General features: G+C 44.0%; 1 protein-coding gene across 1 annotated transcript in view; it reads left to right on the top strand.

The window, feature by feature from the left end:
- The window catches only part of LOC311077587 (uncharacterized protein), a 118,867-nt gene that overhangs the window by 65,015 nt on the left and 40,374 nt on the right, over positions 1 to 13,478 (top strand). The gene's annotated exons all lie outside the window — the stretch shown is intronic.

Genomic DNA, 13,478 nt, shown 5'->3' with positions numbered 1-13,478 from the left:
AAACATTTGTTCCTACAATGTGGACGATGGTTGTCTTGTATTTGGTGAAGTTGGAGCAAGTCAGACATTGTCAAAAACGTACTCTGCGTGGTTCGTTGCTAAGGTGACCGGGGAGGTTATTAGTGGGCATTGCACTTGCATGGCTGGGTAAATATGTCTATTCAAATAATAAATAACATTGCTAATCCTCTAGTAAATGAATTGTTGTGTTCTATTATTACCTATTGCATAATTAATTATTTCATACGTTTGGAAATATTTGTGGTTAGGTTAGGTGAAGTGTGTAGCCATGTTGCTGCGATCCTGGTTGCTGTGGAACAGTGTGTTAGAGAAGGTTTGAATGCTCCATCTGTGACATCTGAGCCCTGCATGTGGTCACGAATAAACAGGAAGGTGCATGCAATTCAATTCTGGCTAACGTGTTTTTGTTGCTGTTGTTGTTCTATTTCATATTAAATTAAAATTCTAATTCTAATCACATCCCTTATGAAAATTAACTATGGTTTTACTGCAAATAGAAAACATGGTTATTTTAGTTAAACCATGGTAACCACAAAATTAACCATAGTTTTTCAACACTAACCATAGTTTAACCATGGCATTTATAATAAAACTGTGGTTATACAAATAAATATCAAAAAACGAAACAAAAACATGGTTACTAGACTTGGTTAAAAACCATAAAAAACATAGTTAATTTTCATAAGGGGTGTGTTGCTGCTTTTATGTAAAAGTAGATACTCGCAGTAAATGTATAATCCCACTTTGTTTTAGATTGATCCAAAACCAGTAGCAGACATAGACTTTTCCAAGCCTGTCAGACAAAGAGCAATTCAGAGTAGGGAGCCCATCTTACCCACTGTAGTCACACCGGTCTCACCAAGCATGCTTTTTAAGTCATTGAAGGTAAGGAATTTGCAGAAACCTGATGGCAATATATGCAAAACACATATTCCTATATGGTTTGCATGGAAAGTTAGTAAATCGCCATCACCTGCTTTCAGATGGAGCGGTGTTAAATTAACACTCCTGGGGCTGGGAGTGCATACGAGTCCACACTCAAGAGTGTTAAAGTTAATGAGATAATTAAGTGATTAATTATGTGATTATTGAGCATTATTGAAGACACCTGATGTTAACAAGCAGACTCACTGAAGGAGAAAATCACAAATTGTAAGTTACCATTATGGCGATGGGTGTTTGCTTACAATTAAAAATGCTCATTAGTATTGTAAGAAAACACTCATTTTCACAAAACATTTTACCTGGTCAAAAACAACTCTGTTTTCAGCACGCCATTTAAGTGCATGTGTCTTTAAATGATAATGAGCTTTGCTCACCCCGCCCCTCTGTTCTGTTCATTTGACACAACACACGTGGAGTGTTGCCTTGACAACAGTTGAGGGTATATTTTGGAGAAAGAATGGCAGCGGGAGTCTCTGAGGACACATCTGTGCAACCAACCGTATCAATTTGAACCGGAGTCGGACCCGGAACAAGATGACGGCCCAGAAGAAGTTTGACAATTAAGGCTCGAACATGACGTTTCTGAATGGTTGGTTAACATAATGTCACTTTGATCTATCTTTGTTTGTACTGGCAGGGTAGAGTAGTGAGATACGAACGATATGTGTTTACTGATGTACACATTAGTTTATTGACAGATTGATGTTACAGCTAATGGTCATGAAATATAGGCTTGTGAGTGATGCGTAACGTTATCTATGCAGTGTTAGGAACAACTGTCAGGGCTGAACCACTAAAATTTTACTGATCTGTTTAAAAAATAACCAGTCTGTGAGACTATGACAGACATTAGGCACATAAACAACACATACTCAGACAGGAGCTATTACCTATTTCAATGTTCTCGTTTATAAAGCAGTCTGGTGAAATGATTCGCGCAAACATGAAAGCATTGACGTTGATCTTGGAGAATATTCCCTTTGAAAACAAAACACAGCCACTGCGACTTCAGCGGTTCGGATTTAGAAACATCAAAATGACTGCTGTGTTCCTTATTACACCCAAGAACAGAACACCACAATTACTTAGACGCCATTCTGCTCCAGCGTATCAACAATGGTGGACTATGATGACAGCTCGCTCAGGGCGGGTCTGTGTTGAAACGCTGCTGTCAATTAACAATCGTGGGAGGGGCGTCCAACCGTGTGATGTCACACGGTCAGACGGCTCGATTTGAGACAGGGGAAAACATATAAGAAGATTAAAAAAAAACACTGAATGGATTTTTATTATTATATGATGGTTGTGTACAGGCACTGCCAACACACATTTCAGTACAATCAACTTGTAAAAGTGCATGTACCATTATATGACCCCTAAAGATTAAGCCAGAGTGCCAAGGACACTATCGCAAATGTTTTTCCGGCTTCCTGAGCCGTGTATACTGCAATGCTGGAGACATTGCCATTGGGAATTTTTGGTTTCATAGTATTTATGGTGTGTGTGTGTGTGAGAGAGAGAGAGATATGTGTGTGTGTGTGTGTGTGTGTGTGTGTGTGTGTGTGTGTGTGTGTGTGTGTGACAGTTTATGCGCACGCTGTATGGTTGCTGCCACTGAGGTATAGCCCCACGTGGTTGTGTATGATTAGCAATAGGGGACAGCTGGTGAAAATCATGAAAAAACATGTTTAAAAATGATCGGGAGGTCGGGGAGGTGCTCATAACGTGCCCGGCTCGTAATTCCCCTCACACGCTGCGAGCCGCGACCATGCAAGCATCACCGATTCCACTCGATTTCTCCCGAGTGAAAAAAATCATCTGCGAGCTCGTAAAAACAGCAAAAATCGCACCGTGTACGCCCGCCTTAACACGTTACAAGTAATGCGAGTTATGTAATCAGATTACTTTTTTTAAGTAACTAGTAAAGTAACGGATTACTTTTAAATTTACAACAACATTTCTGAGTTACTTTTTCAAATCAGTAACTTTATTTTCATACTCATTGACTGACAGCTCCTTTCCTCATGTTGAAAGAAATCGGGAGTAAGTTGCATTGTGTGTAAACATGATGGTTATTGTTTTTCTAGCCTAGAGTACGTTTACACAACAACAATACGTTGCATACATACGCATTGCATACATTGTCAGATACCACGCATACATTGTCAAATCGATTCCCATTCACATGGATCCGCGAAAACGACTAAAACGCTGTATTCTGCTGCCAGGCCAGTAGATGGCGATGAAACACTATAGACTGCACACTTAATACGCATGTGCATGACGTCATCGTCTTCAGAGATTCACGTTTTTGTTGTTGTTTACACGGAGACCGTTTTCAAAAACTTGCACTTTGAAACATGTTTTCAAAACTTTGCGTTTTCAGGCGCCCAAAACGCAGTTGTCATGTAAACGAACGAAAAAAACGCACAAAAAGTTTTACGTTTTTAGTTGAATACAGTGTCGCGTAAACAGACCCTCAATGTGAACATGCATTTACTCATCTCATCCATCTGCACAAAAATATATTGAGTATTTCTCAAAATTAATAAAAACCATGAAATGCAAACTAAGAATATTATGCAAACCTGCAATAATTAAATATGTTAAATAACTCAAATATACTTAATGCATTTAATTTCACTTTATTAACCAATGTCTTTGCTGCTGACCTTTGATGATCCGATCCAACCATTAGCAAAATGACTTTAGATAAACACAACATTTGTGTTTCTTTTGTATTATTGATGAACTGAGGGGCAGTTTAATAATCCTTTACCATCTACTTTCCTTTTTACAGCGCTTTTAATCGTTTTCGCGGATCCGTTGAACAGGCATTGTTTTGACAATGTTGTGGTGTGTACGCAAAAAAAGGCAAAGGAAAAACTTTTATGTTTTTAGTACATCGCTGTGGTGTAAACGTACCCTTCGAGTGTTGCACTTTCTTCTTCTGCGATCTGGAATAACACAGCGCAGCTGAAAGTTTTGTTTGAGAGGCGCCCTCTACTGTACAGGAGTGCATTTGCGTTTGCTTCAGCCTGAGGATTATTCAGTTCACTTTCAGTATAAAGAGCCTTTACAATTGCCAAGAATATAACTTTGTTATTAAAAACAAACAATCAAGCCTCAGCCAGGTGAGAAAAAGTAACACAAAAAGTAACATAATGCATTACCTTCCATAAAACTAACCAAGTTACACAAATAATTTCCCCCAACACTGCTGACAGAGAGTAAGACATTTTATTTTTTTTAAACAAGTAACACAACTTTGATTTTGCAAAACACACTATTTCCACAGTTGTACTTTTAAAGAATAAACAAAGAGCTTAAAAAATTGTTATTACACTAATACATCCAGTTATAAACAGCAATGCTTTCCTCAAACAAGCAAATATAGATTTAAAAAGGGAACCTTCTTAAAACATGGGAAAAACAAATGACTGATCACTTTTAAAACGGATTCACTGATATTTCAAATCAGGGTGTGTTTTTATTTTATTTATTTTTTACTTGTTGATGCCACTGACCCCTAAATATGTTCCCTTTGCGATTCTTTCAAATCTTTAAGACTTTCTTCTTAATCAAGCATTTATTTGATCAAAATACAGTAATTATGTGAAATGAAGAACAGCATTTATCTGAAATAGAACTCTTTTTTATCATTATAAATGTCAATGTTGATCAATTTAATTTGTCCTTTCTGGATAAAAGTAATAATTTTGTTTTATTTTTTACAGTCTTACTTGCAACAAACTTTTTAATGGAATTGCATCATGGTTTCCTAAAAAAAATATTAAGCAGCGAAAATGAGTTTGAACATCATCAGAATTATTATTATTATTTTTGAAGGATCATGTGACACTGAAGTGAAGACTGGTAATGATGCTGAAAATTCGTCTTTGATCACAGGAATAAATTACACTTTATATATTCACATAGAACACAGTTCATTTAAAGGTGCCTTGTGTAAAAATAAATAAATTCATACTCCACATTCCATACCAGATGGGGGCAGTATACCTCCAGAAAGTGAGTTGGTCTACTCTAGAGTATGAATATCTTCAAGCTACTCCCCTTCACCTTTACCAGTGAATATGTTCATATTCGTTTTGTTCATATTACATTTTTATTGTTAGTTTGAATTCCATTAATTTGACAGACAGCATTCGCTGATGTTGACCAAGCTAGCGCCAACGTAACCAGAGCTTCCAACTCTCACGCATTAACCGTGAGACACACGCAAACACTTTTCACATGCTCTCACGCCACACATCAATTTTCTCACGCACAGAAAAATCGCGAAGCAAAGAGGACACGGATACCGACAGACTAGACAGAGCAGGTTAGTTATGATATAAAAAAATCTCAGCTCTCAGATTCTGTCAATTTTATTACGCAATTCAAACAATAAATACCGTTTTGGCGCTTGTAAATGTTACACGACAGATCCCTAGCGCATGTGAACCGATCATCTCTACTAGCTAATAGTAAAAAAAATCACGAACACTGAAAGATACAGTAACGTTAGGCTACAACTAGGGCTGGGCGATTTAAATCGTGATATTGTTATGCGCATCTCGTCAGTAAAGCCGGTTCCTTGATTAGTAGTAAATCGCCATCACCTGCTTTCAGATGGAGCGGCATTTACTACAAAGAGCCGTAGTTAACTGACAAGCTGAGCCATATCGCATTAAAAATCGCAGGCGATACTTCCGCGATTTTAATGCGATATGGCTCAGCTTGTCAGTGAACGATCCCGGCTTCAGCGTCATCACTACAACACGGCATTATTACGGCTTTTGTTCACACAGCGCGCGTTCCGGGACTGAACACGGCAATGTTACTAGGTCCCCAACCCGGCATCGATCCCGGCATTAATCCCGGGTCGTGTTTGCGTTCACACAGAAGGCGTTCTGGCAATTTGCCGGGTTCAAAACGCTGTGTGAAAGGGGCTTATGTTGCCGCTGATTCGGGCCACTCTCCAAAATCACTGCACACCAGTGCACAAATCCTACATGTACTCACTGAAAATCTATGAAAACCAAATTTCAAGTAAACACCATATACTGTGCTAAAATATACAACTAGCAACGTCCACCAGCAACACCAAACAATTCGAGCTTACCGCGTTTCCACTCCTGTCCACTCCCTCTGCCTGACAGCTGAATCCAATGTGTTATTCTACCCCAACGGACGTCATAATTTATGCTGCGTGACTCTGGGTAATGAAGTCCCACTGGCTACACAAGTGTGGTTGATTACAATACAGTTCTAGTGTTCTACAGACAAAAGGCCATACTTATAACAGGACAATTGCATATTTTCCACAACAATATAATCAATAAATATATATTAACTCTCCATCTTTCTCTGCAGGAATATGACATTTAAAACACTGGCTCAGTTTGTGGTTCTTGGTTGCTCCTGGATTCTGGGTTTCTGGAAGGAGCTGGAGATCCTCTTCCTGATCTTGAACTCCCAGCAGGGAACCTTCATGTTCTTCATGTTTTTTTTTTCTCTGATGTGCTGGCCATAGTGTTTGTTTTACTTCAGTCAGGTTAGGTATGCAATCTGTTGATAGGTTATAGACTTTCTACTGATATAAACTGTTTTTCACTTTAATTAGATAGTCCTAAAATATATCTACTAACACTTAGTGGATAATGTCTATTAATAGTCAACTGATCATAAACAATATATTAATCTGTTGATAGGTTATAGACTTTCTACTGATATAAACTGTTTTTCACTTTAATTAGATAGTCCTAAAATGTACCTACTAACACTTAGTGGATAATGTCTATTAATAGTCTACTGATTATAAACAATTTATTTGTTGACAAGCAACAGATCTAATCTTTAGTTGACTATCAACAGATTATCTACAAATGGTTAAAACATTTTAAAAAACATTTTTAAATCAGCTAAAATAATCATAAATTTGATGCATATGAAACCCCTTGAGTAGGATATACAGTATCATATACTTCATATGCTGACATGACTGTTGACTTTTAACTGACAGATTGATCTTGAGTTGTTGGTACTCAATCTACAGAAAGTTAGTTGACAATTGAAAGTTAGTCGACAATTGGTTAATAACCTGTTGCAAAATAATATTGACAGTCAACAGGCACTTTTTTGTAAAATCTGTAGATTAACACTTGAATTGTACCTTATAGTCTATAGGCAGTCAGTTGAACGTATGTTACTTGTCTGTTAAAACAGTGTTGTTGAATGTCAACTGATGCACTGTTGACAAGCTACTGAATGGCTACTAATAACTAGTAAAGTCTCAACAAACGGACTATCAAAATAAAGTGTTACCGTAAACTTAGATGTGTTAGATGTGTGTAGTTGACAACAAAAAGCTCGCCAAGAGTTTGCAGCTGGAGACTTTCTGCTGGACTTGACCCAAAGGAAACTAAAATGGGGGGAAATTAAAAATTTAGGAAGCTAAAAATGTACATGACAAAAACATAAACCAGTCTAGTCCAGCAATGTTTTGGTTCAGATAGTCTCTCATTGGCAGTACATTACAGAATAACAGTTTGACAATTTCAGCAGCCCCTCATGTTCATTCTTTAAATACTATGAAACCAAAATTCCCAATGGCAATGTCTCCAGCATTGCAGTATACATGGCTCAAGAAGCCGGCAAAACATTTGCGATAGTGTCCTTGGCACTCTGGCTTAATCTTTCGGGAAACTTGACCTAATACTCGACAATCAAGTCCCCACGATGATCTGGGGATTTCGGAAGAGGAAGACCCTCCCCGGTGACACGCCGTTTCATCCCGGGACGGACAATGTCTTGAGTTGTTAAGTTAACCGCGCGATTATCCAGTGTTGGAACGTTAACTGTGCAACCATAAAGTGCCTGAGAAAGTAGAGAAGAACAGGATTAGAAAAATACAGACAGGGAAGAAATGAGTTTGTAATCAAACTCTTAACCCTCTGAGGTCTGAGCTGTTTTCTGGGCCCTGGAGGTGTTCTGACATGCTCTGACATTTCTGGTTATTTCTGTTACTTGTGACATTTTCATGGCTGAAGTCTAATTACACTGTATTCAGCACAAACTCTGCTACGATAATATATCAGCAGCATGTATGTAAAAGTTTGTAGTATTGAGATAATGACATTTATGCGTGGTTTGTGAAAATACAAAAACAAATTCTCACTGAAATAAGGCCATGAAACCCATACTGATTATTTATTCACAAGACTTTTGAAAATTGTATCACGTAGCCTAGAATATTTGCTCTAAAACGATGTGAAAATCACCCTGACTGCTCATTCAGATAAGACAATATATTGATTTAAAATTTTTACGACGTGTGTTGTGTGAAAAAGCTTTATGCGGAGGTCATTAATATGTATTGTTTTCACACCTGAGAAAGACAAAGACCCTCCCCTAACGGCCCTATTAGGGTCGAGGGTGTTTGGAGGACTCGACAGGCTTTGACTCTGGAGCAATAAGGGTGCACAGTAGGGTGCAGCAAGCCGACAGAGCCGGTACTCACAGTGCTTCTACCCGTTTAGGGTGAGAACACGGGAGGACACGGGCTCTACACGTAGGCTAAAGTATCTAGCAAACGTGTTAGGTGTCGCCCAGCCCGCAGCTCTACAGATATCTGTTAGCGAGGCGCCATGTGCCAGCGCCCAGGAGGATGCAACGCCTCTCGTGGAGTGTGCATGCAACCTGAGCGGGCAGGGCACGCCTTGAGCTTCGTAAGCCAATGCGATGGCATCCACTATCCAGTGGGCCATCCTCTGCTTGGAGACAGCCTTTCCCTTCTGCTGACCTCCGTAACAGACAAAGAGCTGGTCTGAGGTCCTGACGCTTTGGGTTCTGTCCACGTACATATGCAGAGCGCGAACGGGACAGAGCAAAGCCAGGGCTGGGTCTGCCTCCTCCAGGGGCAGCGCTTGCAGGTTCACTACCTGATCTCTAAAGGGAGTGGTAGGAACCTTGGGCACATAGCCAGGCCGGGGTCTCAGTACAACATGGTTGTCACCCGGCCCGAACTCTAGGCACGATTCGTCGACCGAAAATGCTTGCAGGTCCCCTACCCTCTTGACCGAGGCCAGTGCAACCAGCAGCAAAGTCTTCAAGGAGTGAAGCTTTAAGTCTGCTGACTGCAAAGGCTCAAAGGGAGCATCCTGAAGTGCTCGGAGCACCAGGGAAAGGTCCCAAGAGGGTATGGAGGGGGGACGAGGAGGATTTAATCGTCTCGCCCCCCTAAGGAACCTGACGACCAGGTCGTGCTTCTCAACTGTTTTGCCATCTATGTGGTCATGATATGCTGAAATAGCAGCAGCATGTACTTTAAGGGTGGAGGGAGACAGCCTTCGCTCCAACCCTTGCTGCAAGAAGGAAAGCACTGACCCTATCGAACATCTTCGGGGGTCCTCTCTGCGGGAGGAACACCACTCGACGAACAGGTTCCACTTCAAAGCATACGCACGTCTCGTAGACGACTAGCGCAGAAGTGATGGTGTTAAGTACCTCTGGGGGTAAGTCACCTAGAACCTCCGCATCCCATCCAGGGACCAGACATGGAGCTTCCAGAGGTCCGGATGCGGGTGCCAAGGGGTGCCCCGTCTCTGAGTCAGAAGATCCTTCCTCAGAGGAATGGGCCAGGGAGGGACTGTCACGAGAAGCATGAGTTCTGGGAACCAAGTCCGGGTGGGCCAATAGGGAGCCACCAGAAGGACCTGCTCCTCGTCCTCCCTGACTTTGCACAGGGTCTGTGCAAGTAGGCTCACTGGGGGAAATGCATATTTGCAGAGGCCCCGTGGCCAGCTGTGTGCCAGTGCATCCGTGCCGAGTGTTCCCTCGGTCAGGGAGTAAAACAACCGGCAGTGGGAGGTTCCTGAGGAGGCAAACAGGTCTACCTGAGCCTCTCCGAACTCTCTCCAGATCAGCTGAACCGCCTGGGGGTGGAGTCGCCATTCTCCCGGGGCACAGCTTGTGATAGCTCGTCGGCCACACGGTTGAGCACACCGGGGACATACATGGCTCGAAGCGACCTCAGATGCTTCTGACTCCAAAGGAGGAGATGGCGGCCGAGTTGCGACATGCGATGGGAGCATAGACCACCTTGACGGTTGATGTACGCAATGGTCGCAGTGTTGTCCATACGGACCAGCACGTCTCTGCCCTGTAGCGGCCTTTTCAGGCGGCTCAGAGCGAAACGTACTGCTAGCAACTCAACTTCCCAGTTGACCTGAAGGCCCAGCTGGCTGAGGTCCCTGAGCACGAGGTCCCTGTGTTCGCATAACTGATCTCGAGAGTGTGCCAATATGAGCCAGTCGTCGAGATAGTTGAGGGAGCGAACACTCTCATGGGAACAAGGGCCACCTCTGTGATTTTCATGAAGACACGGGTAGACAGGGACAGGCCGAAGGGCAGGACCTTGTACTTATATGCTTGACCCTTGAACGCAAAGTGCAGAAACGGCCTGTGTCGAGGAAGAATCAAGACATGAAAGTACGAGTCCATCAGGCCGATCGCTGCAAACCAATCTCGGGGACGGATGCATTCGAAAATGCGTTTCTGCTTGAGCATTTTTAACGGTAGCTTGTAAAGGCTCCGATTCAAAACTCACTGGTCCAAAATTGGTCGTAACCCACCACCTTTCTTGGGTAAAATGAAGTAGGGACTGTAGTGCCCTGACCTCATATCGGCTGGAGGGGCCGGCTCTATCGCGTCCTTCGCCAGTAGGACTGCGATCTCCGCGCACAAGACATGGGCATTGGCTGCTCTCACTGTAGTGGAGTGGATGGCCCGAAACTTGGGGGGACGCCGGGCGAACTGAATCGCATAGCCGAGCCTGATGGTCCAAATGAGCCAGCGAGACTGACTGGGGAGCGCTAGCCAGGCTCGCAGAGACCGTACAAGCGGGACCAAAGGGACCGTAGGCGTACCCGGAGTGGGGCAGCGAGGTGGAACACAGGGGCTCGGCTCGGAAGGCTCTCTCTGGGAGGCGGCCCGTAGCGGAGTCTGAGTGTGCTGTGTAACACTTACCTGGTTCCACGAGGCAGGAGGTCCAGGAGGCGGATTGGTTGCATTCTCGAACCGCACACTGTTGCCTGCTGGCGATAGAAGAGGCGGATGAGAGTGGTGAGGATTCTCTCCTCCCACTGCTCTCCTGGCCCTCTTCAGACCCAGGGATAGAAGAACTGCTCTTTTTTTTTTTTTTTTGAGAATTTGGGTACCACTGTGACTCCAGTGGTGGAACACTCAAAAGATTCGTTCCCCGGCCCTGGGCCAATTCTCAACATTGTCGCCGAACAGGCCACCTTGTGAGATGGGAGCATCGAGAAAGCGTACTTTGACGACGTCTCGCACCTCTGCAAGGACAGCCAGGGGCGCTTCTGGACCACCAAGGTGGACATCGTCTGGCCGAGGGCCTGCGCTGTGACTTAAACACGGTCAGTCGACAAGTGCAGCTCAACTCCGGCTCAGAACTACCCTCGTGCAATAAGAGTGCCTTGGCCTCGCATGCAGGGCAGAGGTGGCTCGCCAGAGGCACAGCCACCACACCATCGAGGGTAGCGAGAGAGGTGAAAACTTTAACAGAATTTGGCACTTTTGGCGTTCCATACACCAATATAGCTCCATACTCCTAAGTTTTCAATGCACATCCGAGAAAGACCCGGGAAAGCATGGCTGTCAGTTCTGAATCTGATTCAGCATAAGCACACACACTATTACAGTGGGAACTCAGCATACCCTCATTTCCAGAACAAACAGGCCCTCTCTCCGATGCAGCAATCGACATCTGCCCTCAGCTGGAGCCCTTTATGAAACGCTAGGTTCCTCCAATTTTGAAGGACCAGCAATCCCATCCAGAAGCTGCACAACTTGTAATGCGCTAGAGAGGGAGGGGCCCTAGGGGGTTGGGTCCCCGAAGGAGAAGCCCTCAGCTCTCAGATCACCCAAGCCATTCTACTGAAGTAGACCTCTCCTGGTGGCCACCAGGGAGGGCGCTACAACAGAGAATAGACAAGGAGACCGCGCACCTAGAGCGCCGAGCGAGCGCTGGGTTGCCGTGACAACCCGCGCTGCAGCCCGGCAGCTCGATGGCACACGACACGCTGAGGAGCGAGAGATCAGTCGGGTTTTCCCCACGGAAGCTCTCGCTCATGGTCCCCCAGAGTGTCGAGCAGACCTGCAGCTGTGCTTTCACACACAGCACCAGCTGGCCAACAACAGAGGGGACTCAACTTTCCGGAGAAAGAAGAGTTGACCGGCGTGCCGACGTGGTCATGTTCCCGTGAGAACATGAACCACCCACGAACACAGTCTCACATGTTTCCCAGGCACGCGAGACAGTGATCGTGGCCGTCAGTGAGGACAGGAAACGACCGCAACCAGAAACACACGGGTGGAATCTCATCTTTAGAAAGACGCAACTCACACCCATGTAAGCTCTTTCAGGGAAATACTCTCCTTGGTACTGAAGCACGCAGGGGAACGGTCGCAGCGGACACAGACAGAATATGCAACCTGTCGTGCGCTGTCTCTCTTCACGGCGGTCTTACCAGCCATAAGAACGGCTATTCAGCGCTCTTGGCGCACCGTTACCAGCTGTGAAAACAGCTTTTTTGTTTTGCTCAGTCAGTAACAAAAAAACAAAAGAGAGAGAAAAAGAAAGTCGACCCCGCTGCTGCGCTGTATCGCCCGCACCAGACACGAGAGATCATCTTGAAGAGCTTGCTCGTTGTTTGATCACTCAGTAGATTAAACAGCATCGAAACGCTCGGTTCCGAAGCAAAAAGCTGAAGTGCAATCACACCAGCTGCTTGTTAAATACCCGCGCGAGGCTGCACAGCTGATGCAAATGATTGCACGCCAATATGCATTGGCTCATTTAGTTTCACTCGAAGTAGATTGGCCTCTCTAGCGAGATTCCTATTCGTCGTTCACCACGACGTACGTTGTAGTGACCGGACGAAAGGGAACTGACTTTTTACACATGGATATTAGATTATGATATTAGATATTGTTTAAAAAACTATGAACAGTATATAATATAAACACTAAAATATGTCCTGGAGGGCTGCTGTCTTTTGAGTATGTGAGTTAATTTATTTTTTTCCTCCTCTTTCTGAGAACATCTCAGTGACTGGCAGCCGTCGCCTGAGTCAGCCCTGCAAACCTGTTGGTGGACAGTGGAAATATGCCCTGATCCCAGATGATGACAGTGGAAATATGCACTGATCCCAGATGATGACAGTGGGCATATGCACTGATCCCAGATGATGACAGTGGGAATATGCCCTGATCTCAGATGATGACAGTGGAAATATGCCCTGATCCCAGATGATGACAGTGGAAATATGCCCTGATCCCAGATGATGACGGTGGAAATATGCCCTGATCTCAGATGATGACAGTGGGAATATGCCCTGATCCCAGATGATGACAGTGGAAATATGCCCTGATCCCAGATGATGACAGTGGGAATATGCCCTGATCTCAGATGATGAAAGTGAAAATATGCC

Source organism: Abramis brama, assembly GCF_963993115.1.
Source record: "Abramis brama genome assembly, chromosome: 2".
NCBI lineage: Eukaryota > Metazoa > Chordata > Actinopteri > Cypriniformes > Leuciscidae > Abramis > Abramis brama.
This window is presented reverse-complemented; position numbering and strand designations above follow the sequence as displayed.